Consider the following 25,490-nt stretch of genomic DNA (forward strand, 5'->3'; position numbering starts at 1 on the left):
TCCCTTTGTCAGCTTCATGGCCCTTTGCTGGACTGGAGCTGGTATGTCCTTGTCTCTCTTGCACTGGGAAACCCAGAACTAGACCCAAATCTCCAAGTGTGTCTCACCAAGGCTGAGTAGAGGGGAAGGATCACTTCCCTTTACCTGCTGGCAACACTCTGCCTGAAGCAGCCCAGGAGGCTGATGACTCTCTTTGCCATGATGGCACATTCCTGGCTCACGTTCAAATTTTTGATGACCAGGACCTTCAAGTCCTTCTTTGCCAAACTGTCTTTCAGCCAGTCGGTCCCCAGTGTGTTCTTGTGCATGAGGTTATTTCTCTATGGGGCAGGACTTGACATTTGCTTTTGTTGAACATCATGATGTTCCTGGCAGCCCATTTCTCCAGCCTGTTGAGGTCCCTCTGCATGGCAGCACAATCATCTGGTACACGAGCCATTTCTCTCACTTTTGTTTCATCTGCAAAATTGCTGAGGGTGCTCTCTGCCCTATTGTCCAGGTCAATAAAGAAGATATTAAGAGTACTGGCACCAGTATCGACCTCTGGGGTACACCACTAGTGCCTGGCATCCAGTTGGACTCCATACCACTGATCATAACCCTTTAAGCCCAACAATTCAGCCCATTTTTTAATCACTTTACTTTCCACTTTTCTAGCCCATACTTCATCAACTTTTCTGTGAGGAGACTATGGTAGACAGTGTCAAAAACCTTGCTAAAGTCAAGACAAACAAGATTCACTGCTCTCCCCTCATCCACTGAGCCAGTCATCTCATCATGGAAGGCTATCACTTTGGACAGGCATGATTTCCCCTTCATAAATCCATGCTGACTACTCCCAATCACCTTCTTGCTGTCCATGTATTTGGAAATTGTTTCCAGATTAGTTGTTCCATCAGCTTCACAAGGTGGGACTGACTAGGCTGTAGTTCCCTGGATCCTCCTTCTTGCCCTTCCTGAAAATAGAGTGGCATTTGTTTTCTTCCAGTCCTCAAGGACCTCCTCTGATCACCATGAGCTTTCAAAGATAACAAAGAGTGGCCTCTGACACTGGCCAGCTCCCTCAGCACTTGTAGGTGCATCCCATTGTCCAATGGACTTGAGCATGTCCAGTTTGTCCAAATGATCCCTAAACTGCACCAAGGATAAGCCTTCATAGCCCCAGACATTGCCACAGGTCTCAGGGACCTGGGGTTGCTGAAGGCAAATCTTACACTGTAAAGATTGAAACAATGAAGGAATTGAGTACTTTGGCCTTTCCATGTTGTTTGTAACCAGGTTCTTCCCCCATTCAGCAGAAGGCCTGCATTTACACTAGTCTTCCTTCTTTTGCCAGTGTAGTACCTGTAGAAGTACCTGTAGAAGGTCCTTGACATCCTTTGCCAGATTCAGCTCCTGGTGGACTTTACTCTGAACATGAAATGTCTTCTCAATGAAACTGAAAATATGTTAGTTTCAACAAAACTCCACTTTTTACAGTAAATGTTCCATTGGAAAAGCTGGCTGCAAATACATTAGTAATTATATACTGCCAGCATCCTCTGGCCCTGAGACCAGTCAGCATGGTTTGGCTTCATTCGTACCATCAAGCTCTCTTAGTCTTCAAAAAAGGTGACCATATGCAAATTGTCTGTTCCAGGTGATCCATTGGGGTAACTCAAAAAATATGACTGGGAATTGTTCGTGATGGCACTAGTAACACAAAACAAAAGTGTGGCAGAGAATATTCTAACAATGCAACAGTGTGTGTGAAAGGCTTCCAGTGCCTGGAAACATTTCCTGGCATCATTTAATCTGTGGCTTAAGCGTAGCTTTTGTGACTCAACGTAACAGACTATGTACCTGAATGAATTATGTTATAGCACCAAAGTGATATTCATGGGATTATACCAAGTTATGTCATATGTAGATGCAAGACTACTAAACATTTTATTAAAAATGAGGCAGGATATGTATATATTCCTCTGACTACAGTTCCCAGTTGGGACACATTCTTTATTCTGTAGGGTCTAATTCAAGTCCCTTTGAACCTACTGGCCGGATGTTTATCAACGTCACACACCTATCCTAAGTCTGGGGCAAGGTTTCTACCCCAGAATACACATTGTCATACTAACCACATAGTTTATTTACTGCTGGTTTTAGCTTTCCAGGCCTGTCCTGCTCTGAGGTTTGCCCCAAGCTGTATAAGATGACCGAGCTTTCTACAGAAAGGAGGACATGAATGAGACACCTTCTTACCCTTTTTACCATTAGGTTAAGTGTTGAAATAAGACAGGTGCTTGCCTTCCATGCTGTGCTTGGACCTACTTATATTGACAATGAACTTTTGGTAAACATCAGATAGCACTGAATATTTTAACAGGTTCATATGCACTTCTGGAATTCAATGCTGTGGCACAAGTATGAAAGTATAAAAACAAGCACACACACACACACAAAATCCCATGTCCTCTTGGTTTAAGAATCCTTCAGATGAAAACTGGAAGGGTCAAGCTAACTGTTACTACGCGCCCTGCATGACCCCACTGAAAATTGAACGTTGCACAGAGCAAACACCAGTGCGGAGCTGGGCCTGGCATATGTTCAGAGGTACACATTACATCTGCCCATAGGTCAACCACAGATCTGCTGTAATTTCAGCTGTGTGTCAGCTGCATCTCCTCAGCTTTGCGAACAAAAACACGAGCGAGACTAATTCTCCCTGCATCCCCTGTGAGGTTCTCACAGAGCATCAGAGCATTCAGAGGGCAAACTCCAGCATGCATCCAGGCTGCTTCAGCTGGTAACAGCATGTGTTTTAGAAGTATGAAATACAGACGTGGCTCTGTTCCTGTGGAAGGCAGGATGGAACACTGCTGACCACCGCTTGCCTCCTGCACCTATGTGTACTCTGACAGGTGATTACATTTTCTTAAAGAAACCTGTTTATTTATGTAAACAGTGAATTATGATTCCCTGTGATTTTTTTTCGAATAAACTTCAGAGCATTTTAGACATATTAATATTACATTATTAGTATCTTAATATTGTAAAATTTTACAATAAACTAATCCTGAAACTCTAGGATTGTCTTCAAAATATGATGAGTCTTATTAGCTGAGAGTTAAGGTTGGTTAAGTTAGAATGAGTAGAAATAGGCATTAGGAAATTTGATTCTATACTCTCCCTGGCTCATAACCTACAGAACTTTTTATTGTTTTACCTCACACACTTATTATTTCCAATGTCTTTCAAGACAGCATATTAGAGGTCATTCCTGGATATAAAGTTATGACTGAGGACAGAAGAGAGAGGAGTTACATTATTTTTAACTGATGAGCAGACCTGGCTTAAGAAAAAAAAGGTCAAGAATTATGTCTTTGTCACTCTTCCATGTACGCAAGATGATTCAAACTATCCTGTAGTCAAGCGCTGCTTGATAAGATAAATGCTTCCTAGCTGCAATTCTGTGGCTCAGCGGTGACAGCATTCCTTCCTCACTTGCAGCTGTGTAACACAACCCTACTCCTTTCATTAAAGCTGTAGAAATAAAAATGGAAGAACATTTGTCCTTTAGTTATTGCATAGATATACATAGAACATACATTTACCTAGATCTAAGTGCTGCAGGGGGTTTATTTATGAGGACAGGTGCAGAGGAGAGAAAGTGCTTGCTTTCTAAACTCAGTGAGGGCTAACGAAGCATATCCTGCTCTCAGGAAAAGCCAAGGACTGTTCTGCCCATACTGTCCTGATAGAATAGGCAGAGAAGGTGAGGGTAACACCCTCTCTGTGGAGTAGCAGTTTGAGGAAGCGATTTGTTTTAAAGCACTCAGTAGCCATAAATCCCCTTATATATAATCATTCCTTCTCCTGAGACTGAATATTTTCTCTTTTCCCTCAGTTGGACAAATAGGTTGCAGCTAACCCAAGGAAGCACTTCCTGACTCCTTGTTCTTCGTGTAAGTCCCAGCCACATCTCAGTCCCACAAAAGAGTGAGACCCCTTTAGCTACCACTACCACACACTACTTCCACAAAAAAAGAGATACAGAGCGGACATTGGTACAGTCCAACAATTAAGTGCAGATGCAGGCAGAGCTAATGCTCTGGAATGTGTTTCTGCAGGGAAGTTCAGCATGGTAAGAAAGCTTACTTGTTTTCCACTTGCAGACTCCTACTTGATGCCTGTATCATAACAAATTACAGCAAATTATAAATGTCTTGCCTGGTTACATGAATTAGCTATGCACAGATGTACTGTGACTGACTAGCCAGAACAGCAGCACGAAGACAAAGTCAGTGGTGACTCAGTTCTTCCTTCTTTTTTTACGAAAGTACTGGTTTTCTAAAATGCCCTCCTTCAAAGGATCATAGCATCAACAACATTCCTAGAAATTAAAAATGGGAGAAAAGCTTGTTTAGAGCAAAATAATATGTTGTCTTGGAGGTAGAATTCAAGATTTTTGCTACCCAAAGTTATAAAATTACCTACAAAACCATGATCTCCTCTGCACTTTAGTGCTTTTTTTCACTTGAACATTACAAACCACCTTCAGTTAAAGAAAGACACTTCATCAGCAGTGATTTGCTCTGAATGTAACAGAAAATATGAGAGATACTAGAAGCAATGAGTCTGTCCTCTCAAATCAGCATGTTGTCTATGGGAGTCTCTGCTAGACCTACAGTCATAGCAGTTACACACAGAATCTATGCAATGTTTGATAGTTCTACCGTCTGCCAGTGTACAATTGTAGGCTGAGGCCAACTGGGAAGGAAAGCTACAAAAAAAAATCTTTTTAGAAAAAAATTTTCAGATCCTTATACAATATTAATTATCATTTTTATAGGGAGTTCTGCACTCAGAGTAATGAAGCTATGTAGAATAATTAGCAAAGTGAGGAGTTGGGTTTCTTCCACTACAATATTCAGAACTCATTTTTCCTTTTTGTGGTGTGTGTCTAATAGTTTCCAAATATCCTGTCTGAAAGTAGTCTTCTGAAGTTTACTAGTTTCTACTTAAAAACATTTCACAGTCCTTTAAGAAGTAGCACATAGCAGATATTCATTCCATTCTAACTAGCTGCACTTGCATTTTACATGGTGCACAAGTACTCCAGCCCCAGGAAAGGTTCTGCCATGATACGGATAAAAATGTTCTGCTGTTATATGGCCATTCCCCTATCACAGGTCAAAAGCATATGCACTGTCAAATGTTAGGCCAAAGGGGAATGAAGGCTACAAGGACACTGATGTGCTTTCCTGTCCCAGCCCATCTGCTGTGATTCTTTTGTAAGATGAAAGGATTTAGCTTGGGCTATGTCTGTTTACTGTGACAGGATAATAGGTGTGCTTGTGGCAAAGAAGGAAAAGACTCCATTATCATGTATGCACAATCCTGAGTGGCTCTAACTTTTCAGGTGAAGAGTCAATGTTCACGCAAAATATTCTGCCATTGGTACTGGTGTGTTTTTATGCAATCCAACATTACTGGAAGGCAAAGGTATCTCTGTACCAACCTATGGAAACAGTACACATAGTACCCATTTTTATATGTCCCTTTACTATTTCATCTACCAAAAAATAAAAAATATCTTTCAATTCCATTCTACCTGGCATGCTAAAAAAAAATGTTGTCATGGATAAAAATTATTTGGCACTGGGAATCTGAATTCACAAGCATCAGCTCTGCAAGATATTTCTGTCAATGGACCGATTGAAATGACAGCAGGGCACGCACAATTCTGCTTAATTTATGTATAATTACTGTACTGTACTCTGTTTCTTTAAATGGTAAAATGAAAGGACTTGCTTAATGAATCTCCTAATTCTCACATAGTCTTTTAAGAAGCACTTGTGAACGTTCAGACAACAGGATTTCCTAGAGATGTCCTGTTAGAGCAAGATATCAGATAGGTTCAGCCGTAGCACCTGGCTGCTTCCAATGCAGTCTTGGTAACTTTATCCTTGCGACTCCAAAAAATGCAGCAATTACCAACTGTTCTGTGGGTTGCTATTGTGAAGACTCTTGTTAACCATAGGCCTTGGGAATCACCTTGATGAAACTTCACACTTTCATTTTACAAATTAACATATGGCTGGAAACATTAGTAGGGATCTTTATAAAAACTAATTACATGTTCAGCCTTCATATGACCTGACAGATTCAGAAAATGAATCTAAGAGCTATGGTTTTATTGTTTACTGTGATTTTGAACCACCCCACACCCACAGCTAACCCTCTGAATGTTTACAAACATTATAGTAGTTCATTGTCTCCTTCATTTTCTCCCTTTCTGTGTTCTTTATAAGGATCCAGCTTTACATGTGGACAGATACTCAGCTCGAGGAAACCAGTATAACTCAGGGAAAGCCAACAGATTTGATTTTAATTTGATTTAAACCATGTGAGAGTCTGGCTCTGAATTCCACTCTGAATTTCTTAAGGAAGTCATTGATGCAGCTTGATATACTCTCCACAACATGGTTTATCTGTTCCTAGATGAATGGCATCTTCTCTGTGTTGCTACCAGAATACCCTACCCTCCTAAAAAAATAGTCCAGAAAACCCTAACTTTCCAGCATAAGGGCTACTTCCTCATTTCCCTGTAATTCACATGCAACTATTCAAGACCCTGTAGCAAACTGTACTGTGTGTATATTCGTTCTAACATTTTATCAGCCTGAACTATATATCCAGTTCTTCCCCCAGTGTGTAATAGTACTGGAAAGATTAAATATTGATTTTCTCATATTACTTTAAATTATTTAGGGAAAAAATGCATTATTGTGAAATTATGGCTTTCAATGTAGTGTAGCGGATTTTATTCAGATTTATTTCGTCACCATGTTTTACAGTCTGAAAATACTGTGGACACTGAACAGTACAGCCTTTGCATTACTCTGTTGACCATGTAGTAAGAACAGTCACAAATAATCTGCTAATCATATTGCATGACTTTCAATCACTGAATTATGTGGTTGGTTTTTTTCATTGGATTCTACGGCAAGTTAAAAAATACTGCAGTTAAAGACATGGAGCCTGAATGCTTTTACTTACTAATTGAATCTGTATGTCATAGGTTACTTGGTGTAATCGCAAAATGGGCTTCATATCCTAATGTGCTTCAGTTTTATTCTAAAGGTATGCCTTGGGATAAAAGGCTGCTCTACTCTGCAGACCACCTCCTCAATTTGCCAGTCAGATTTTGGCTGATGCTGACAACAGGGATGTCCATTAATGTTGTTTATTGTGGAAAAAAATGTATAATGCGGTCAGTTCTGCTTTGTAATGAGACTATCAAGGAATGAGTAACCATAACAGATGGAAACAATTTACAGTTACTTTTGGCCTGGGGTTAGATTGGAAAGGATGACCTTGAGGTGAAGAGCTCCTGATCCTATTACCAAGCTCTCAGTAGCACAGTCTTCAGTCCCACGCTCCAGGACAAATTATTGCCTATACTGTACTGAGCATTTGCATTCCCTAGCATATGTTTTCTTAATATTTGGTAACTATGGTATTTATCACAAGAACAATCTAAAACAAAACAGTGTCACTACTGCTCTGTGAAATAAACCACAGCAAATATGCAGATATACACATCTTAAATCACAAGACAGAACCTCAAATAACACAAAACCTCTTTCAAAATCCCTCTAAATTCATACCATAAAATTCAAATTTCCTCTTAAGTAGGTATAATGACTGTAAAAGATCCAAAAAAGTAAGTAATTTCCATAAGCAAGGTGTATATTCTATAAATTCATGCGGGTCATGCCCTCTAAGATATATGTATCGCATTTATTTAATGATTTTTTTCATCTTCTTTCTTCCAATATTTTATAGGACTTCTAAATTGCACTACAAAGAATTAAGGGCGAGGTAATGGTGTGTGCTTAAAGTGCCACAAAGAAGAGAGAGGTTGTTAATTTGTAAGATATGGCTGTTCCCAAGACCTCCAGCTTTGAGAAAAAGAATATCTATAGGGCAATTCCGATGAGGGGACTTTTCAGTTACCTGGTTCATTGGGTCCCAGAGGCACAAACACATGTGTTTAACACACATTTTGGTCATGGCTTCCTCAGTCCTTGCTGCTACAGCTCCTCTGCTTGCATAGGACAAGTGAATATTTACTGCTCTAGAAAGTTTGAGGAAGCCTCTCAGTGTAGTCATTGAATGGTTCCCTCGTGGAAGGAGAGGCATGGGTTCCACTCTCCATCTAGTGACACCATAAAATACTTAAAAAATTGCAGACTTACCTTTTGTAAGTACATTTAAACAGGTTTTAATTGTTCTTAAACAAACAGGATTCTCTGTAAAAATGATCATCTAATTAAATAATATTTATTTAAGTATTCAGAAGACAGTACAGCTTTATCTCTCCCCTTCCTGTTATAAGATATTGTATGTTATTCATTAACATCATCAGTCAACATTTTCTCATATACAAATGTATTTTCATACTTTTTATTCCTAGAACTTTACTTTTGTTCATAAGTGCATGGCCTTGTTAGGAAAGGCCTCATTCTTAGTTTTCTTCTGGAAAGGAGTTATTTTGGTTTTAAATTAATTTTCCAGTACATGATTTGCAACAAGCTTATCTTTATTCACTTGCTCCCAGATTATTCCACTGTGCTTTATGTACCTAGCTAAAGTACTTAAATAAATAAAATAATCACTGCAGAGACTTGTCATAGTCATTGCAGTAAAATATTCATCATTCAGAGAAGGTGCTAGTCTATTTCCATTAACTGCAAGGAAAATTTGGGTAACTGTGCTTGTGGATTCTTAATTTTTAATCCTGCAGGTTAGATGCCTGAAGTTAAGAAAGGTCTATTCTTGCCTTGAGGGTTAATTATAACAGTGTTCACACTGAACTGGGCAGATGCAGGAAAACAGCTGTGTTACTGATTACTGGAATATCTCTGTGATCATTGCTGAACTGGTCCTGGTCAGTGTAACACAACCACCTTGGAAGTCAGGAATGGGAATGTCTATAAAGCAGTTAATCTCTTGGACTTCCAGTACCCTGAGCACTGCTTTACAAAAAAAAGTCTCCAGGATCAAGGCAGGAAAGGGAAATGAAGTTGCCATTAAATATTGGGAACTGGAAGGAAGGTAGAAGAGGGTTGGACTTTTTTTTCATAGTTAAAGAAAAGAAAAATTAGTTACTTTTTTTTTTTTAATTCCAACATACTTTGCTTTTTTTTCTCCCCAGTCAACAGCACAGTCTTCCATGGAAACAATTCAGAGATGAAACAGTAAATAAAATATGTTTATAATTTTACATGGGCTGAATACTCCAACCAATATTTGCTATCACATTTTTTGGTTTATGCTATATACTCTTTTTCATGACAATGGTTTAAAGAACATTTTCTACAAATCAACTTCAGCTCCCATGGCCAGAGTACTGCAGTGATCACAACAGAGCTTATTTCTGTGTTAAGCTTGAACAAGACATTGTAAAATCTGGCTTAAACTTCTTAACACATCAATACAAACAATAATGAAGAGCAAAAGCACGCAACTAGTTGATGGACAGAAGATGTTCTAGAGCTGAGGAAGACTTTCATATAAAATGTTTCCTTTCAAAAGAAAAGTCATGATTCAAAAACATTTTGTGAAATCTTTGCAACAGAAACCACTCCTATTTCAAATCAACTTTAATCAACCAACCAACCAACCAATAGTTTAAAAATCATAGTATGTATCCATGTATAAAATCGTCACAACAGTTTTAACACAAGCTGCAAATGTGAAGACTGTTTTTTACAATGAATGAATGTGAGGAAGAGTTACCTTTTTTTTTGTTTTTCCCCCAGTTAGTAGTTCACTTAAGCAAAAGATTAAGCAAAGAAGACTTTACACCAAAAAGGAAAAATCTGGGGCAAAACTGACCCAATATCAGGATTTCTAGTTCACCTAAAATACTTTGAAATAGAAAAAAAAGTTCCTATTTATTACATATGCAAATTCAAAATTCAGTTATGGAAACACCATGAAATATCTTTCACTGAGCTATAGAAGTGGCCAATGAATATTTACATTCTTCGCTCTTTCACTGCTACTTTTGCTGCTAAGGTGGGATTGCAATGTATTGGCTGAACTCAGCCTGGGGTACTTGCAGAAGGGAAGCCAATGTCTCAATATCCGGTATCCTTGCTTAACAGTTGGAGCTTCAAAACATTTATGCCCCCACAATTTCCAACTCTCACCCCTGTGGGTTAAGCCTCAGAGGCATGAGAGTGTAAATCTGAGTATTATTAAGATTACAAAACTCACTTCTGTGGAGATGAGGGTGCAACCCCTGAGTGCTGTTGGGGTTCCTAGACCCTGAGAAGTGTTAATGCCCTCAATAAGACTGCTCTGAAGCCACCTTCTCCGCAAGTACTGTGTGTACTGTTAATCGATCTATGCACCACATAGTTCATGTGGTCTCATGCAATAGTTAAATACATTTGTTAACTGTCAGTTTTGGAGGTCTTTACAAGGGTCATTGAGCCTGGAAAAAGTAAATTTTACCACATAGACTAGAGGTCAGAAAGAACTCTGTTGTTATGGTTAACCCAGGAAAGTGTAGGCTACCTATTTTTCCTGTGAACTATTCAAAAAGAACCTGGGTTAGCCAGACAACACAGAAAGTTCTGCAGCAATGTTAACCTCAATGTCTGCATACTCTGATATTCATACTGGTCTGCCAGGTTCCATAGAAGCTAATAAAACTGCGTGTCTTCAGGATTCAATTTGCAAATGATGTTAGATTCAGAAATGACATTTTTCACCTTGATTTTTCTTTTCTCTGTCCTCTCATATGCCATTCTTCTTTCCTCTTCAAGCACCTGCATTCAAAGTTAGCTTCTATTTCATGGACATGAGTCCATGAATTCCAATATTCATCCCTTTTAGGTGCTGTCTTGCAGCAGCCTTTACATAGCAATGATCAAGTAAGGAAAAAGGCCTTATAAAACATCTCTTAGACACAGCAGATGTCTCCTGTGTCCAAAAAGACAGATACATCAACGTCAACATTTCAGACATTAGTATTCACAGGTAAATCTTGGACTTGCTACTGAGATTAGGCTTCAGACAAAGTAAAACCAAGGTTTTACAAGAAGGTGCTAAACCAACAACTCATGTACCCAAAAGAGGCAGAAAGGCATAGCAGTTTAGAAGGGGCAGAAGGGCAAAGGAAGGAACCTTTTTTTTTTTTTTGAAGAAATCAAAAAATATGCCTGCAGGAGGCCGAGAAACTCACAGTTGCAATGGGTTTCCAGAGCTGCATGAGCACTGGAACAGCCTGTATGTACTCACATACATGCTTGAATATGGCTAGAGCTTCCCGCTGCAGAGCAAGTATTTTAATCCCAGCCAAGCAAGGCTGCCTGGGGTACTCTGAGTACAGTAATTGGCATAACTTTTGGTGAAAGCAAGCTCACAGGAACACCCAATAAATGAATGCCAAGAGAATGTTAAAATAAAAATTTCTATATAGTTTTAACTCTAGGGAGGTACAGTTAGTAGGAAGAGGTAATATCTTTTATTAAACCAGCTGATATGGTTGAAAAAACAGGCAAACTTTCAATCTCAGAGTCCTGTCATCAACTCCCTACTGGTCCTCCTATAATTCACATATTTTTATCGTCCACTCAGATGAAAACAGTTGAAAAGAACCTTCTCAAATGTCAATGAGGCATTGTTTTTCCTTTTCATCACATACAGGCTTGTGTTTTTAATCTTGAATGAAAGGAAATGATAAAGTAGACTAGCACAAAGCGTATAATAAAAATATACTATAAATTAATCAAAACTTTGAAAAGCAAAATATTTCAGTTTTGCTTTTGGACCATATCAGAGTTACATTTAAAACATACTGACCCAAAGCACACTAATTAATAACTAAAAAAAAAAAAAATCAGCACACTGACTTGAGAAATTTTCACAAACTTGTGAGAAATGCATAAATGAATTGGAGAATAAAACTAGGGCAAAAAATGACCTCATCATTTTAATAGGTTTTTCCCAGGATTTATTATAAGTCTTGGCAGCTTGTACTGACAAAAACTTGGAGTACCTATGCATAAATATATTCACACATCCATCCCTACTCCAGTCAGTATTCAGTACTGCCTGGGAAATGGCTTGCTTTAGTTCACATTTTAATTTTTGTTTAAAAACAAAAAGCCCCAGCTGTGACTCAATCCAGAAATGATCCTTCTCTCAGAAATGACCATTTCAACAGGAACTGAAATATGAAAAAGTCAGTTGCATTTGAAGAAATAGCCAAGATTTAGCTTTTTTTATACATCCACGAATTTTAAGGAAAGTGAACAGAAAATCAGTGAATCTTTCTTATTAACAAAAAAAAAAAGAAGGTTAACTTAGAGTTTACAAAGTTTTCAAGAGTTTCCTGGTAACTGATGAGTGGAAAATTTAATAGGTTTTGTTTGTTTGTTTGTTTTCAAAAAAAGGCAAGTTACAGAACTGCAAAGATGGAAAACTATTCTGAGACAGCTGATGAGGGAACACCTGAATAAGCACACTGAGTGTAGATAGCAGACATGAATTTAGACAGACTTGGACAGGTAGCATAGCTGAGGTTCATGGCATTTTTAGGGGCATAAATATGAAGGTCAGTAAGTGAAACTCAGGAGATGCATTTTATACCATTCAATTTAGCGAAACATTTGGCATGGCTTCCATGTGAAGGGGTGAAGATCCTGCCAACTGGGTAGGAGGAGGGTACTCTGTGATTCAATGCAGAACCATGTTAATGATGCCCAAGTTTGGTCCTAGTGGTTTGGTACATCATGTAGACATGACACATGTCGTGTCTGTATGACACTACTGGGTGACATGTAGAAATAATAGCTAAGCTTACAGAAGCAGTGGTGTGCTTCTTATCAATATTTTCTGCCCATAGCTGATTAGCCATTTCCTTATCACAGTACTACTAGGGCTCTGCCACTCCCTCGTCCAAAGACACCTTGAGAATTTCTGCATATTACTTTCTATGAGAACTGCCTAAGAGACACAAGACAAGCAACAGATAGTTTAAACCAGAGTATCATGAAAAAGTCAGTCATCTGACAGGTCTGTTTTTCAAGACATGGCTTGTATATATCTGTGTGTGAAAGATTTGGGCAAGTACGTGGAAAACACAGAATCAGTTAGCCTTTGTGTAAGCAGGCAGATTCTTCAGTCTGAATGAAGGTAGGCAGACTTATAGGAGGATTTAGTCCTGAAAAATATTTCTCAGAACAAGTTTTGGAGAAGTAAGGAACTTGCTTGCAAGAGGAAGTAAAAAAAATGCTAATGGAAAGAAAACAAAATAATTCAGCATGTTATGGCAACACTTTTTTCTTGTTCTGATGGAACACCTAGCCCCATCTGAGCTGACAGTAAGCAGTGCTGTGCAAACTTTAAAGGAGCTTTGAAACCTTTCTTCTATTCATCCAGCTGCTGAGGACCAGACCATTTTGATAAGGAAAACTCAACATAAACAAAGTCATTCTTCCCTCCTAACTTTTCCCAAAAAGTTTTCAGAGCTTTAAATAGAATATGAGGGGCATCTTATGACAATTATACATCTGAAAAATGTAAGAAACTCAGAACTATCTTCATCTATATGGCTAGAAATCATTGCAACCATCTCAGAAGTAATCTCACCTTACATCTATGTCATAATGGAGACAAAAATAACTTTCTTGTAACTTCATCTGAAAGTCATTCAGAGAGATATTTAGAATTATCATCCAACTTCATCTGTGCTTTCAAAGATCTTCCTCTTTAGCCGACTGATAATAAATGTCATGTATCTTTCACACTCATGTCAGAAAGAAAAAGCATCTCTGCAGCAGACTTAACATTCTTTCATCCCTTAAAAATGATAGACATCCACAGCAGGAGATTACAGTATCAACGACTGAGACGTTAATCCATCTAACTTTGAAAAAACTTCTTTTAACACCTGAACAACTCCTTCTTGCAAAGAACAAAGCCATCCATAGATAACTTTTTATTATGGTAATAACCATGTGTTACTACTACCCACAGCTGTACCAGGTACAGAGTTTTCCGCATTTCTTTGGTGATGTAGCTAATACTCGGGAATTACACTGGAAAATGCAATCCTCATCTTTCTGAAACACTGGTGGCAGCTTACCTCTGGCACTGCTCCTTCCCCCAAGGTGTATCAGACCAGCCACAAAATTTAGGTTCAATCATTCATTGTTTCCCCATGAAAATACCAGAAATTACACATAACTTATCTGTAAGAAAAATATCTTTTCCTACAGAGGATGCCAGGAATACAAATTGCTTCAAAATAAGCTTCTCGTCAATTCCAGCTCTGTCTTGCTCATGGCAGCCAGTTGGAGGAAGTGACATTTCACTGTTGTTCTTAGTACGGAAATTAACAAAAATAGTCCCAGCCCATGACTAGAGTTTCTCCATGGTATCACATAGTTAGTTGATTATAACAAATTCTAGCTAGATTTTTTTTCTTCAGTCTGAGCAACTTCCTCTTTATATTCCTTCTTTTCCTCTTGATCTTGAAAACTTCTGAACAAAAATGGATGGTTGAAAGGATAGACCAAAACTAGACTTCTAAATAAGATTTACACTGGTGCTGAGCACTTTTAGTTTGTAAACATCTTTGCTTTCTTCTTCCTTTTGCTGATGCATTTTAGCTGCTTAGCATTTTTATATTAATATCCATATGTTTACCTTCAGAGAGCCCTGCTCAGTGACACACACTGCATTTTCCCTGCATTTCTCCCAATGAAGCTACTAGTACTCCTCGTAGTATAACTAGTACTCCTTGTAGTATAGGCTGCAGCATAACATCCAGCTACAGCTACTCAGCACAGAATCACAGAATGGTTTGGGTTGGAATGGATTTTCAAAGGTCATCTAGTCCAACCTCCCTGCCATGAGCAGGGACATCTTCAACTAGATCAGGGTGCTCAAAGCCCTGTCCAACCTGACCTTGAATACTTCCAATGACTGGGCATCCCCAGCTTCTCTGGGCAACCTGTTCCAGTGTGTCATCACCTTTATCATAAAAAATTTCTTCCTTATGTCCAACCTAAATTTACCCTAATTTGGTTTAAAGCCATTGTGCCTTGTCCTGTCACTACAGGCCTCGGTAAAAATGTCTCTCTCCATCTTTCTCATAAGACCTCTTTGTATATTGAAATGTTGCAATAAGGTCTCCCCAGAGCCTCCTCTTGTTCAGGCTAAACGACCTCAACTCTTTCAGCCTTTCTTCATAGGAGGGAGAGGTGGTCCAGCCCTCTGACCATTTTTGTGGTCCTCCTCTGGACCCAATCTAACAGGTCCATGTCTTTCTTGTACTGGTGAGCCCAGAACTGGATGCAGTACTCCAGGTGGGGTCTCATGAGAGTGGAGTAAACATAAACATACTGCATAAACATACTGTATGACTTCCAGATAGCTGGAATTGATCATGCCTATGATGCTCTTACCCATCTACATTTAGTAATTCCATGTGCATGCTAACATGGTGGGACCAAAACAAGAAATGCATTTTCTTTTCCAGATGTATTCTTATCTGATACCTGTAAAAAGTGATTCCAGTTACCATTTAGTCTGTTTCTTCCTCTTTTCTGAAGTTAGACAAAGGATTCACAGCAGAAAATACATGACACTGCTGTTTGCACATGATTCGATTTTAACAGATATGCTCAGCTCTCAAAAATTTTGATGAATAGTTTATATAAAGATATTTACTTGTGTGATTGGTTACAATCTATCTATCTAATTTGTTATTTCTGATATTTTCTCTGCATAAATATGTTTGTGAGTTTTGATTCAGCCTGCAAATAGCTGCACAATGGTGAATAGGAAAGTAGGAGTCCACGTGTTTCTCATAACCTGCCTAGAAATGAAGATAACATTCTCACCGTGTAATAAAATGAGTGTTTATTGCTGCCACCAATGCTTTCTTCAAAGAAAGGGGAATACTTCTGAATTCAAAGAATAATGGTTCCTTCTTTATGAGTGACCAAGATGCAGGGTACTCTTTGCAGAACTCAAGAACAGAAAATGAATACCCTCAAGACTTATACTGAACTTATGAAAGAGGGCGAGAGAATGTGGTTTCTCTTTCATCAGCCAGAAATTCAGTACCTTTTTTTCAGAGTAGAGAAAAAATGTTGTACGTTGGGTGATGATGAACATTTAAGTGTAATTAGTTAACTCAATCCAGAATCACAGTTAGCATAATTAAGAATCCACTGCCCTGAGGACTTACAAAGCTGTTTTCCCTGTTACACAGATGATTTCTTGGCCTTTATACTATGGAAATCTATACAGACTTCTCTTTAATACCTACATAATTTGTAACTATAAGTAGACTGAACAGAGAAAGCATATAGTCTATTTTGCCTACAAAAGATGAATAAGAACTGTATTTTCTTAGAAGGTAAAGGTAACCCTTATTAGTAGTGGTTCAGACAATGCATTATGCATGTCAGCGTCTGATATTGGAAAAAAATATATGTCAAACATTTCTATTTTTTTATGCATTTCTTTTCTACTAAATTATTCTTTAGTGGTCAAGGGATGCATTGCATTAGTAGAAACAGAAGGAAAATGGCTTCACAGCAAAGAATTTTTCCATCTGATCGGTGAGGAACTTACTTATTTACATTTTAGGTCTTTAAATCTTGTCAGTATATATCACAGCCAGCATCTAGGTGCCATAAAAAATATGCAGCCACAAACATAAAGTGAAAATTCCCACGGAACTGAGTAGATTCTCCAGATTTAAAGTAACATTTCATTTCTTTATGATCACTGTCCATGCAAACACATATGCAGTAGAACCGAAAATACCTTCAGATCCTCCAAGATTAACTGCTGAAGAAGTAGAAGTTCCTTGCTCTAAATAGTGAGAGTTGTTTAACGTTTTGCTGACAATGAAGATTCATGTCTCCATCATAACATTTCAACAGTTAAATATTTAAAATTAATTGAAGAAACAAGGCTGAGAACAAGTTTGTGCAAATCTATTATTAACCGTTATGACTGCTCAATTTTGTGTTTAGATGCTTTAGAATTCACTAAAATATATTGTAATTGACAGACATTATTTTAGTGGGGTTTCATGCAAAACAATATTTATTACAGATTGGAAATACTTCCCCACTGAGAATATTATAAGGTACTTGGGGATAATCTAGCACAATTACCCCATAAATAAAGTGAATGTGTTATCATTTTATACTTTTACAATATGATGTTTAGATCCAAAGATTTTTGTAACTGGTAATGAAATAACAAATAGTTTACAGCTCAACAGTATTAGTAATTTGTTACTTAGTTACCATAGATACATTCATTAGCGAGTAACCAACCAGTAATGCTCTTTTTGTAGGAAAAGGCCTGGTCCAGTTCTATCAAATTCTAAGACCGCTGTTTCAGACATTTCAAGTGAAAATCGACTAAAAAAAAAAAAACAAAAAAAAAGGGTTTTTTTCTATTGAGAGATGACAAGGACAGATTTATTACATCAAAACTAGATTCTCTTTCCTTCCCTCATTTTTCAAACTAGTCGCAATCAGTTCAATTTTTAGGTAATCAGAAACTGGATAACTTCACAGTTATGAAATTATTATGGTAGTAAGCATAATATAAGTAGCAGCACAAATTTTGAATAATAGGTGAATAATCTGAACACTTTATGGACTTATTACTCTTATGTGCTGAAAGGATATAAGAATAAACCTTGTAAGTTCTTTTGCATTTAAGCATTCTAAACAAAGATTTACTTGAGGAAATTATACAACTTTTTAATTGCATTAAGTTGCTGAAATTAAAGATAAATGAGGAGGCATTTCTGTGAAATGCTTACAAAACTAACAAGAGCCAAAGAGGGCATTTTCTTCAGTTCTGGGGAGAAAGAGCAGGCAGATGTTAACAGAAAGACATTTTCAGTTTAAGTACCTAGTCTCGTCTGGAAATACCTAGCACAATTCTCTCTTTAAAGAAAACAGGTAATTGTAATAGATCATAGCCCTAATTATTAAATGCACATATGAAACTGATCAATCTATAACAGAAATAAATACATTGTAAATCTCATTTTTATTTACTTTGGAAAACGCTGCATAGCACTGCTCTCAACTTAAAACTTTGTGAGCGAGTTAAATGCTGGACTGAGACAATTGGGACCCAGCTGACTAGTAGATGGTTTTGTCAGAAAATGTAACTTCTAAAGATTCATATCATTATCAAAGAGATAACTTTTGACCCCTGTAACTTATGGTCAATAAGGTTTAATTCATACAAATTCATTTAATTCATACAATAAGATTTAATTCATACAGTCTTATAGTCTACAAAACTCTGTAGACTATAAGACTATTTTTTTAATTATTTCAGACTGTGGAAATAAAAGTTAACATTAGACCTAGGGATTCATTCCTACCTAAAAAATATTATTTATTGCAGTCTTTTTCTTTGGTGAATGTAAAATCTATTTCTATAGAAGTGAACAACTTTATCATTAATTAATACTGCCAGACAATTTAAAGCAGCTGCTCCATATAATTTGAGACGAAATGCCACTGCATGCAGTGCTACTGCGTTAGCTATGTATGCTAGGTTTTGATTAAACACCTTTTTGTTAGGATCAGCATTTGTTCCCTGTTCCCTGGTCATGATAGTTATTAACTTTCTGTATCTGATGTTGGCTCTGCTGGACACCAATACCTGATTTGTGTGCAGTTGGCATAGTGGAGGAGGGACTGCTTGCAATATTTATTATTTTACGTGTTGGAATTTTTTTTATGACTGTCAAGAGTTCCCAAAGCCCAGGAGAGCTAATTGAAAAAATGTTCTTTATAAATATAAACAAATGCTCAGAACATAGTCTTTGACCTCCATCTCAGAACTCTGTGTTGGCATCAACACAAGTAGGTCTCGACGCAGCAATTTTTAGAAGAGCAGAAGTGGTAACAGCAGGACGGTTAGCATGAACAGACTGTAACGGGTCAGTTCTCCTGCTCTGTGAAGCCAATCCTTCTTCCACTCTAATATTCAAGGGGTAGGCAATTTTAAAATTATGATCTCCATAAGATCTTCTGAAGTTACAATAAAATTGAAGGACCTGTAAGTCAGCGTATTTAGACAAGTGTTACTACTTGGTATTGCATTGGAAATGAAAAACAAGAGCTTTTTGTGCCTCTATTTGAAATATTTTTGAAGGTATGGTCACAGTTTGGCCACATTTTGACCAGCTGCTACTATGGAATACCATATTTTGAGATGTGTTTATGATGAATGAAAAGCCATCAGTCCGTCCATCTGGATACACAGTGTAATTATATGAAAAGAAGGACTGTTTTTCCTACAAAGTTTCTTGTTTTAATTGTTGAAGTGTTTAACTTCAACCTAAAATAAAGGGACACTAGAGGAGGATTAATTCACTATATATTTTTGTCTGTTTTCATTGTGCTGATCTGGTGGCCTAGGAAAATGAGCAGAAACTGAGCGGAGTAACATCATTACTTATGAATGTTGATGATATAGATTCATATAAATCAGACATGTTACTTAATTTTAGCATTTGTTCTAAGTAGACTGTCTCTTTACAGTAAACCAAATAACATATTTAGAGAGTTACACGTGGAAAAACAAGCTACTAAATTTGTAATAGTATTAATCATTCTTGCTGATTAATCTAATTCAGAAAAGCAGCTGAAATAGCACTAGCCACTTCTTCCAAACCACAAAAATATTTCTTTCTGGTTCAGGGATTTGCATACAGCAGAGAAGACAGCAGTGTGTGAATCAGGGAAAGAGTAGGTAAGTGAAAGTGATATATACCCAGTCTCCGCGTCTCGCCCAGCAGACTTAAGCGGGAAAAGATAATAAACATCAGGATATTGTGTCTATTAAGGATTGGTCCTGGAGAAAGCTACTGTGACAATTCAGAGCAGTTGCCATGGAGCAAACCGGCTGCTTAGATGTTGCTACGGTGGAAACTGGATGCGTAGTTGGCATTAACTACTTAGGCAGCAATTTGAATATGCATGTTGGTCACAGGCACAGGCATCTCCATGAGGAGAAAGTCATAGCTCGTGATATGCCAACTGCTTCTCATGTTTCCTTCATGTATCACAAATGTTATTTCCAGGATGATGGCTATTGATGAGCATTGTCTATTGGAAGCTTAAAGAACAGGATTCCCTTAGCAGATTTTAAATTATTTTTCCTTTAATGCTGTAGAAGTTAATATATTTTTCCCCCAATAATTTTATTTTCTTCATTGCAAAAAGGAACTGAAGGGTATAACTCCAGATAAAAGAAGCCCATATAAAAGTTACAGAGTTGTTAGATTTTTTTCTGTACTTTTAAATTGACACATCCAAATTAATTTTTTTCCATTTTTTTGCTTCTACTTTCGCTTTCTCCAAAGTACAATACCTCTGTAAATTCAACCTAGATAGACTGCAGGTGACAGTTGATTCCTTATCCAGCACATAATAAACATGCCTCTGGAAAGCTGTTCCAGAAGCTGTTAATGACATTTATTGAGATGCATGTTTTATAAATGAAAGACAACTTATTTTTTTTAAATCTACCATCAGTTATTTTTCAGTTTTCTAAAAGCATAATGGCAGTGGATAATAACCATCTGATTGGCCTCAGTATTTTAGAGACTGGAAAGGCCTTTGATTTAGCTAATCATGTTATGCTGGAGAGATTACGTTCGTACCCTAGATTGCTTCCAAACTAAACAACTGGAAAAAATGTGCAGGTTTTTTTCCTTGTTTAACTATGAGACCAGTCCTCCCACATCTCAGATTCCACAGTTTACATGTAAATCTGTTTTTAAATCTACTCAGCAATGTCAAACAATGATTTACTTGATACATTATAGCACTTATATATAGTTCTGCATAAAAGAACCCTAGGAAATACAGGGATTCAGAAGAATATCGTGTGTATTTTTCTGCAAAATGCCTGTATGCAGTCAAATAAATGATCCAGCTTCACTGTGTCTTCATTTCAACTGACTCTTTGTACTCTGAACAAATGGAAATAATGGGTGCAGAGGAAAGGAAGAGAAGGGAGTTTTAAAATCGAGTTGTGAATTAATAGCGTTTGCCTCTATACCTACTTACGATAACAGATGTCTTTTCCTTGCTTTATGTATGTGTATATTCATACACAAGGAAAAAATCTGAGGATAGCAATGGTGCCTTCCTTTGCTTAGAAGGAGAGGATGAAGTGAAGTGAGAGTCTATCAAACAGGAATAAAGAACAACAGATTCCATTACCTTGATGGTCTCATTATTTTGGTTCTCTGAAGATAAAGAGAGGTCCCTTAGTACAGGGCAGCCAGATGAAGTCCTTTGCATAACTAATGGGAATCAAACAGAACAACACCAGAAGTTGGTTTATGAAGAAACCTCTGAGATTATATTTACAAGCTGTAGAGGAGTAGCTTAAAGGCAAATATTCTTCCTTACTTTGCACTTCACTTTTTATATTTATAAGACACTTTGGAAATGCATTATACACTGCACTGTACTATTGTCAGTGGTTGATTTGTGGTGCTTTATTGAGCCTGTTGTGCCTTTAGGATACAAGTCCTCTGAAGCACTGATCTGAATGTTTGGCACAGCTCAGCTATTGTAAAAGTATCATGTACAGGTAACAATAAAGTTATAATAAAATAATGTGCTGGTTTACTCCTAACTCTGTGCTCTAGACTGACTCAATAAAAAATATATTTTAGCCCACATTCAAGTGAAAAATACAGTAATATACACACTGAACATGTAGTAATACAAGATTACTTAGTCTGGCTTCAGACTTTTCTATGTTACTGCAATACAATTTTAAGAGAAAATTTATTAAGAGTGTGATGTTAATATTTCCACTAAATCACCTGAATATATTTGATTTACACTGAAGAAGTTCCAGAACTATAAATCAGGGCATTCTTGGCACTAGAAAAGTGTTTCTCTTGCTTAGATGAGTGGAGGCCATAGGCTGTGATTTTTCATTACTTTCTGATGGTCCATTAAGCAGCTATTCTATCTATAACCAAGATATGTTGCGGTTCAACCCAAAATTATAGGTATGATGCAGGAATCAAGGTAAGGTGCTTTGGTCTATATTGTATCAGGTATCAAACTAGAGAAATATTATTGGCCTTTTGTCCCAGACACACATGAGGAGCAATGAGATGTGAAGAGATGGCCTAACACAGTCACAACTCTATAAATTAAACTCATCTAGCAATTATCAGTCCTTTCTTCATTGAACAAAGGCTATCATTTCCTTTTTATCCACCTCTCTGGGAGTGACTGCTGTTCATCCTTCACATCCCTCTCCCCCCAGCCCTGCTTCAGAGCTAGTCCCTTGTCCTCTGCTAGGACTGATTTTCCCCTCCTTACCATGCCAACCCTCAGGGCTTAGGTCAATATTAACCATAAGACTTCACCTGAGGTACCTAACTTAGGTGCCCGGGCTCCATCTCTTGTCAACAGAAAAAACCTCTCCCTATTAAGTCATCTCTTAGAAGCACTGAAAGTGCCTTTTTCTTCCTACTGTCCATGGCACCTAGGATGACCACACATAAGCACCTCAGCCAGAGTCATTGTCTGGAGGTATGAGCCCGAGACCAGGAGCTGTATTGCACCATCTTAATGGGCACCTTTTTATAAGGCTCTTTTTCTGGCTGTATCACAGACTACAAACACACTTGGAAAAAACATTTGCACACAAAACCAGTCAAATGACCTCGCTATTGAGCTCATGACTCCATTTTTCTTCTTGTCCCTTTCTTCCCCTTCCCCCAGCTCTATCAGCCTGGAAGTGAAAACAAAAATCTTTCCTGGTCTTGAAAACGGCATCCTGTGCAGTAGCCAAAGCAAAGTAAAACCTGACCCTTATTCAAGCCACAGGTAGGAGATGCTGATGCAGAAGAGGGAGAAGATCATTTGGGGAAAAATAAACCAACTACCAAATCTGTATATGCACTCTGATGTTGGGATACCAATACCTCCTCCCAAGTGGTTTTGCCCTGTCTCCACTCCTGATCTCAGCTCACAGGAGAACAAGCTGTGAGGCAGCCACAACCTCTTACATGTACAAGTCATGTTTTCCCATCTTTGACTTTGTAGGTGGTATACTCTGGCCCTCATGCATCCGAATCCCTCCCTTTCTCTCATTCCTCCCATGCTGATTCAGAAGTTACTGAATATTACGTGACTGTAAATAACACACCTGCGGTAGACATACTTGTTAAGCGCATACATTTTCAAGTTGCATCTGTTATATTTCAGAAAATTCTGCAATCTAAACTGAGCTCCACTTCAAAAGATCCCATTTTTGAAAGATTCACCTTTTGATTGGGCCTTGACCACTGGCAGCAGCAGCACAGACAGACAGGCTGCAAAACCTTGAAGATGTGTACTACGTCTGGTAGCATTAATGTGAGATCTACAGCCTTCTCATCCTCTCCATACCCCAACTTGTCTCTATCACATAAACCTGCAGGGAAAGGCAGATAATTCAATCTTTGATCCTTTTAGGTACTTCCTACTTCTCTGAAATCAAAATCTGTTTCTTTCTGTCTAGAATATACACCAACAAACTCTCTGTTCCCTTTCCAGAAAAAAAACAGTTGATGAAAAGACAGAAGAAAACCCCAGCTAAAGCACAAATTAAACTATCTAGTGAGATTTCAAATTTTTTTTTCAAGATTTTCAAAATTTGTAAACAGCAGGGGACAAACAAATTAATGTTAGCTCAACAATTTTGCATCCACAGGAAAAACCAGTGGCTTGATTTGGGGGAAATCTCCACACATTTCCTCTTTCAATGGTTTATTCTTCTTTACTGTTCTTCTATTCTGTATGGGTCCTGTACTTAACATCATGCACATCACTGTAATATGCATTGTCATTCCAGTCGTGCAGTATGTAATGTGACTAACATCTGTCATGTATAGTTTGTTCTCCCATCTCAGATTCTCCCAGGTACATCACATGTAAAAAAAAAAACAACAAACCAAACCAACCAAACAACCAAACAAAAAACAAAAACCCCAAACTTATCATTTTATGGTTTTCACAAAGAATATGGAGTTATAATGTATACATTAACTTCTTTGGCTGGTACAGGAAGATTTACAAATCTATATTCTGTCATATTTTTCTGAATTTCCATTATACATGTTGTAAAATTTAAAATAGCTTTCTAATCTCAAGGTTTGCAACTTTAGTTTAAATAAACCTTGTTAGGCACTAATAGACCAGAAATATTTTATGCGACATCAAGTCAGACATCTGTTTTCATATCATAATTCATACTGAGTAATATCTACAGAGAGATTGTGGGATAGCATTTCATAGGTGAATATCACTAGCATGCTCAAAGTCCTTTGTTTCTTTCAGCATGCACTATTTAAGAAGGAAAAGACAAGTCCCAGATAGGAATTCCTCTCAAATTGCACTGGCTTTGAAGCCCATTTATCCATATCTTAGTTCATAATGTATTGCACTACATCTGTCTAGTTAGGAGGACTGGGAAAACCTATAACCTGCCCAAGTCCCTAAGATGCAAAAAAGGGATGATTCACATGAGCAGACTTGTAAGAAATCTTAAATTAAAGTCTAAAGCAAAATCTAAATGATGCATGTGGGGGTTGGTATATTGCCATAATTTCTCATAGGGATTGCATTTGTCAGCCAAATGATGTTGCAATGCTCTGCATCCTAAAGTCAGAGCACCACTTTGCCATGAAGGAAAAATAACAAAACCCACAAAATTCCATTCCAGGGTCTGACATAAGGTGCTGTCAAGCACAGAGCTTACAACTGTGACAATGGCAGCTGTTCCCTTTGGCAAAGAAACATCTGGGAAAACTATGCAGAATGAAAGTTGTTATCTTTCTCACACACCATGATCTGAATGGAAGGATGCCCAAAATATTAGCCACGTGGATGAAAGAAGCTTCTAGAGCTGGTAACCAGTTTAAGTCTGTATTTTTTGCTCAGTCTGTACTTGTTAAATGGAGAATGCTGACAAGCTGAGATGAAAAAACATAATTTTCTATGAGGAAAAACGATCTCCTCAGTACATATTGCAAATACACAGGTGTGTTTCATAAGCTCAGCTTGCTTGGTTCAAGGGCACCCTGACCTAGGGAGGTTAGATAGGTCTCTGAAGGGGTTTCACTCATATAAGCAATCTGGTCTCTCCTGAAGAAGCATCAACCAACGTTGGGCTGTAAGAGTTAAAAGTTATTTTTTTCACAAGCAAGTAGAGTGTCTGTGCAAGCCTGACTGTGCTGCATGGGGAGTTCAGCCGCTGAACAAGTTCAGCAGTACAAGCACAGGATTTCCAAGGCTGTGCTGTGAATAAGTATGGACCTCTTTCTGACGGGACTGGCACTAAAGGTGAAGGGGTTGTTGGGTTTCCAAACCAATTATTTCTTCTGTTAGGCTGAGATCTTCAAC

The sequence above is a fragment of the Mycteria americana genome, chromosome 1 (genome assembly GCF_035582795.1).
Source record: "Mycteria americana isolate JAX WOST 10 ecotype Jacksonville Zoo and Gardens chromosome 1, USCA_MyAme_1.0, whole genome shotgun sequence".
Taxonomy (NCBI): Eukaryota; Metazoa; Chordata; class Aves; order Ciconiiformes; family Ciconiidae; genus Mycteria; species Mycteria americana.